The 6,611-nt window shown below is 33.1% G+C and overlaps 1 long non-coding RNA gene across 1 annotated transcript; it reads left to right on the top strand.

Moving 5' to 3' along the window:
- The first annotated feature begins 485 nt into the window (after positions 1-485).
- LOC139855917 (uncharacterized) lies at positions 486-2,277 on the top strand. Its single transcript, XR_011761602.1, has 3 exons — positions 486-856; positions 1,574-1,651; positions 2,033-2,277. It is a non-coding gene; the product is annotated as an uncharacterized lncRNA (long non-coding RNA).
- Positions 2,278-6,611: the final 4,334 nt, after the last annotated feature.

Below are 6,611 nucleotides of genomic sequence, written 5' to 3'. Positions count from 1 at the left end.
TTAGTGGCTTTTTGTAGTTAGAGCCCACGTGTTTTATTTGATCGTTTTTAATACATAAAAAATAAAAAAATGGAGCCTCACCACTCTTTTTTCTGCAACTCAACCTTCCCATCTCTCTTCAAAATTGAAACACCCCCAACTCCTTCTCACGCTCGATTATGCCTTCATGCCGCCGTATTAGACTACACCACTACCACCAATGGCTCCGTAACGATTTTCCGGACAGAACCGTACAAATCTTATATATTAACGCCAGAGTTGTTGAAAGCGCCGGAAACATCTCCGGTGACTGGAAGCATTAGTTATATCTGAATCTATGTTTGTGGCTGATATTTTCTGTGTGTTACATCAATGATTTTGGGACTTTATCCCCAAGCTTAAATAGTTAGGGTTTTCTGTTTGTTAATTCGTCTTATGTTGGTGGCTATACGATCTGGGAGACGACCGCCTGACTTTTATCGCTGTATATATGTCAGAAATTCCTTTGGTCGCGAGATCAAATTAGGGTTTTATCAGAAGAATGGGTGGAGCGATTTCTGCGTGGATCGAACCACTGTTTCGCTTATTTCATATGTTAATCGTCTTTATTGATTTTTTCTGGTGTTTTAAAATCGAATGAAACTTTTGACCTAATATTACTACCGGTTATCATAATTTTCTTCAGATGAGGTTGATTTTGAGTAGCTTGGTTACGTAATTTGACGATCTAAATCACCAGCTTCTTATGATCCATGCGATGAACACCGATGTCTGCGAGGAATAAGGATTTCAGGGTTTTAACTTTCTCACTTTTATCATCGTATAGAACCCTCAATTTGAAATTATCTGAACTTCTGTTGGCCGCATTTTATTATAGGTAAGTTCCTTTTTCGAATGCAGTTTTAGTTTATTCGACTGTTTACATTTGATAGTGTTAGAGGGTTTGTTTTTTTTTTTCCCTGTAATTTCTGATTTAACTTTGATTTTTAAATAATGCAAATAGTTTCTTGCATTTTTTCCTTCTTTTTGGTAAGGGATTATGATTTTAATGTATCTCACAGATAATAGGCTTAATTCTTATTTGTAGAGAATAAAGATAGTATCTTTTTAGGATTAGAAACGAGAGGTGGAAGTTAAAAATGTAAATCTTTGATAATAATTTCACTAGGTTCGGGTTTTGTTAAGATGTGTGAATGGAGCTAATTTTTTGAATTTGCATATTGTTAATGTCCTCATAATATTGTTATTACCTGCTTGCTTCTAGCTGAAATTTTTGTTGTTAGTATTGACTAATGTGTGTAATATGTATCAATGAATAAACAAATGATTGAAAATTGAACTTATTGTTCGAGCAATAAAAGGTTAGGGCTGTATTTGCTTATTTTACAGTTGCTCTAAAAATCGTAATAGTGATTTCGTTTTTGTTTTTGGGTACATCGTCATTGTGGTGTGCCTGATGAACGATTTTCAACGTTTTAGGCAGTCGATGAGAATGAAGGGTTAGGGTTTATTTTTTGGTTTGTTGTTATTATCAGATTTCAGTTGTGTCTTGTGTGAATTATTTACTTCACTTTTTTTACTCTGTTGTTATAAGGTTGAAATTGGTACCTGTTTGCTACCTGCCGGGCACCACTGTTCTAGCCGCTATTTCCGACGTCACAACCACTCTCTGGTATTCTTCCCGTTACATATTAATGCCATTAATTTGGGATGTTTGTAATTATTGTTAAATGAAGCTTCTACAATTTTAGTTGTTTTTAAGGATTGACCAGGTATTTTAAAATGATAAATTTCTATGAGTAGTAAATATGTAAACGGAATTTGATAAATTCTAATCCTACAATTAGTGTTGTTGTTCGATCTGTTAGTTAATAGGTTTATTACTTTCCCGTGAGATGGATTTCTATTTTTTTTATTTTTTATTTTTTATTTTTTGCTCGAATGTTATGCATTTGCTATTATCACTATTTGTATAAGTAGTGTATTAACTTTCTTTTTTAGTACTTAAAATGAGATATGTAGCTACTAATGTAAATATTTTTCTTTTTTGAAGCGTTACATTGATTGGTGTGACTTGGTTGTGATGCTTGCTGGCAGTGGTGATAATGGTTTATCTTGATGATTATGGTAAGAATAAGTAGAAGGGAAAATGAATGATGGTACAAAATGCAAAGCAATGGATATTATGGTAAGGAAAAACTGGTTTGGGTTAAGAATATGTATACTTATTGTTGAATCATGAATTGGATGGGTTAAGAATATGTATTTTTATTGTTGAATAATAAATTCTGTTTCATAGATGGTGTTATATGCTTTCGTAGGATATGAAATTTTATTTATCTGTCGCTTAGTAGTTTTCATGTGATCTTTCGTCAAAACATCTGTAAGGTGTTATCAGTCAGATAAAATATCGTTTGATCCTGATCAGTTAATTAATGTGTTGCTACTCTATCTATTTTCGTACGTATTTCTGAAATTTAAGGTGTTAGTTCAATGCTCATTTCATTGATCTAAGAATACTCTTTTTCTGGCTTTTATTTGTTAAAGTGCCTGGTGAGCAGCTTTGCTAACTATTTTCCAAGAGTAAACTTTGTGATTCATTAGATGTGTTAGTGAAAAACGGTATGCCAACATGAATGAGAATGTAAAAGTGGTCTAAACATATATGTAAAGAAAAGTCAAACGCATAGAAACTCATGTGTGTTTATGTCCTGTTCTTTGAGTGGTAGATTATGAAATTATTTGAAATGATATTAGTTATTAACCAAACTAAGATCCATGTAAAGCAGCAACCAAGCACCCATGCGAAAACCGTATTTTGGATATGGGTCACAACGACCCGTACCGAGAAGCAGCATTTCATTTACTCCGCCAGATAGTTGGCACATACGAGAAGCATCTGCCTCTACCAATGATGAGAAGCAGCATTTCGTTTACTCTGCCAGATAGTAACAAACATGAGAAGCAGCTGCCTCTACCAACGACCCTGCAAATTCTTCAGTCAAAAGAGCACTCTTCCTCAACCCCGGTACGTATAACATACCTTAACTATCCACATCGAAAAGTTTGATTACATCTTACAAAAGCAAATTTGATTGTATTATACTAAAACAACTAGTTATTTTCTCTGTTTGCGTATGGTGAATTGTTTGTACAATTGCACAATATGTCTTCTCATTACATTGTCAATAAAAAGAAAACTCTTTTTGTTTACTTTAATAGGTTTTATTACAAGTTGAGGGTATCTGTGTTTTTCTTTTTTATAATTATGCAGGTGTTTCTTAATTTTAGTGGCAATATTGTTGATCTTAGTCTATGGAACGATCAAGCTACCGTTAGAGTAACCAGTTATCATAGCAACCAGTTATTTTTTTCCCCTCTCTTTAGCCCAACGAAGCGGCGTGTTTTTGTTTGCATGTAGTTTTTAGACCACAACAAGCCGAAGAGCGCTTCGCTGCGCACCACCTTTTTCTAGTTACTATTATTAATACAATAAATTACACTACTAGTCCTTGTAGTTTACTTAAAATTTCACCGGTCGTCCCTATCTTATAAGTTATATAAGTAGTAGTCTCTGTGGTTTTAAAATTGTTTTGCGTTGGTCAATTTTCTAAGTTCTGTTGACTCCTCCGGTAAATGATGGCATTTGCTGAGTACATGATGGGCAGAAATGTAATTTCGTCAATAGTGTGTATCCACTGATTTATCAACGATTCATTTTCCTGTACCATAAAACTTACAAAACTGCTACACCAAATTTGCACCAAATTTATAGCAAATTTGTAACAAATTCAACAAAACTTCAAAATTTGTAACAAATCTTGCAAACCTGCTGAGCCACAAAACTGTTGTGCAACTTGATTTCTAACACATTTGATTTTAGGGAAAAAAAAATTACGGTAAACAACACTATTACAAATTGGGTTTTTTCATTTGACCTTATTATCATTATCATTATCATTATAGCCATAGATAACACCAAGTGAACAAGGAAAAAAAGTAGCAGTATTTTTTGCAGTAATAGGGTAGGTAGTTGCAAATAACGATGCTTACTAGCGTTAATAAACTATGTTAGGACCAATAAAAGCATCCAAAACCATGCTTGTAGAAATAGAAGTAAGAAGTATATAAGATTAAAAACAATGGATAATCTAAACCATCATATCAAAATATCAAATTTTATTGTTCATAGGCTACATCATTTCTCATGAGACACAATATCATCTGATATGCAGCAGAATTATCTTGTACAAAGAAACTAAATATTTTGTATAAATTATTATGTGCCAATTAGTAATGAGACACCAAATATATAAATGCCAAAAAAAATTTCTTTAGAAAAGTAGAGAAATCTTATTCCATTAAAATGAAATGACAATTGTGATCTAGCCTGCACGCAATTAAAACCAAAAAACCGAAGATAAGAGACCAAGGATGAAGTCACAACGAACCCCGGGTTTAACAACCATTGATACCACTCGATGTCCTTCTTCTTTGCACGATTTGAGATCCACTCGAAACTTTTTGTTATAATCTCATTGAGGCTACCGAGTCACTTGCTGAGACATTCTTAAGAACATTTTTTTCTATAGTTCCAAAACATATAACCGATGACCCACTCGACCACTTGCCAGTTGCCACAATTGTTTTCCGGTGCTCAAACTAGATGAGCATCCATTGCCACAATAGAGTTCGCTTAAACTTACGCTACGAACATCACCGAGATTCTACCATTTACAAACATGTGTCCATATGTTCATGACGTGTTTACAAAAGATGAGAGTATGCTCAACTGTTTCGACATCTTCATCACGGGATGAAACTGATTCCAGAATATATAACCTCTTGAACCTGTTTATAAGCAACATGTCGCCAATCCAAAAGTCTTGCCAAAAGAGGGTACGTCTACCATAACCAATGTGACGTTCAATCACAAATGCCAAATTTTGATTCAAAGATTTGACTGTCACAAATTAGTGCCCTATTCGTTGACTTTCGAAAACAATGTCTTCTTTGAAAAAGTTCGAATATTATCTGAATCAACCGATAGAAGAATTCAAAGATACATGATTGTTGTCTCACAGGGACGTCCCAACCTTATCAACAAATAGCCTTCCATCAAAGTCAGGGTTTGACACCATTTTGCTATATTGAAATTACTTTGGATATTGCAACAACTATCAACTCGTATGGCTTGAGATAACTGATTCCAAATGCTTTATGCAACACATTTTAAAGGCTTAAAGAAACTCATCACAAAATGCAAATAACCATATTAAATGCATAAATTAACAGTATATGTGGAGAACACGATGCTAAAGCGAATAATGTGTGTAAAATCATATGAGAAGGCATTTATTGGATCTTAATGTGTGCATAACATGTGTAAAAGGATATGGGAATAGCTAGTTTAATAGTTATGGTACATACTGCAGATGCTACATTTCATGAAATACAGATGCGAGGGTACGAGTGGATGAAATCAATAGTTAAAAAGGTTCATTTCGAGTGGTCTCATTGGGCATTTGATCAGGTCTTTATGTTTGGCCATGTTATTATCTAATTAGTCTGGTACGTTCTGATGTCTTTTGTTGCCTGATTATGTTTGCTGTAACAAGATCTAGTTTAATAATTATGGTACACAATGTATCATGAGTAGTGTGTGTTTGTATGGTAAACATTATATATTATATACACTTTATATATTATCTTTTATTATATAAAAAGTTATGCCTTTTTTAAAGAAAATAATATATTAAGGCGAATGAAATAAATTCTTCTTAAAAATAATTAATTATTTTCAATACACAAGTAATTACTTAAGCACATTTAAATACTTAAGAACAAATAATTAATTATTTTCAATATATTAGTAATTACTCTATTTAAACTTAAATAGAGTAGGGAAAAAAAAGAAAAAAACCTCGAATAGAGAAGAAGAATAAAGAACTTTAACACCACGTCTGACGTCGTATGTAACGACATATAATATATGTAGCACCATGTGGGTGGTGGTGACATGGTAAGACCCCGGCTTTCCATCGTGGAGGCCAAGGGTTCGATTCCATGAAGCTACAAAGTTATTCTCACTCATGGTCATGGAGGTTCGCCTGCAACGATTATGCACTGCTCATAAAGTGGGTAGTGGGATTAGTAGTTCAAAAAAAAGTTGGATAATCACTTGAACGATCTGGTCTTCTTTCGATTTTTGTTGAATGTTTTTGTGTTGATTAACGATGGTCCTTGTTTGTTTGTTTTAGATTTCGCTTAGTGTATTCTTAGTTGTTCATTTTTTTAGTTTGCTAATTTATTTATAGCATTTTTTGCTCGGTTGGAGTTATCGATATTTTGTAACGTTTACTTGTTTTGAGCATTTTCTTGGATGTTCGTTTTTTAGTTTGCTAGTTTATTTATATCGTTTTTGGCTCGGTTGGAGTTATCATTACTTGTGACATTACTTGTTTTGGGCTTTTTCGAATTGTTTTGATCTGTAACTCTTAGATCCTTCATTATTCGATGAAGGTTTGTTTCCTATTTAACAGGAATAGTTGTTTTTAGCAAAAAAAAAAAAAAAAAAAAAAAAAAAAAAAAAAAAAACAAAACAGGTTAATAAAAATATAAAAAGAAAGATA

The sequence above is a fragment of the Rutidosis leptorrhynchoides genome, chromosome 6 (genome assembly GCF_046630445.1).
Source record: "Rutidosis leptorrhynchoides isolate AG116_Rl617_1_P2 chromosome 6, CSIRO_AGI_Rlap_v1, whole genome shotgun sequence".
Taxonomy (NCBI): Eukaryota; Viridiplantae; Streptophyta; class Magnoliopsida; order Asterales; family Asteraceae; genus Rutidosis; species Rutidosis leptorrhynchoides.
This window is presented reverse-complemented; position numbering and strand designations above follow the sequence as displayed.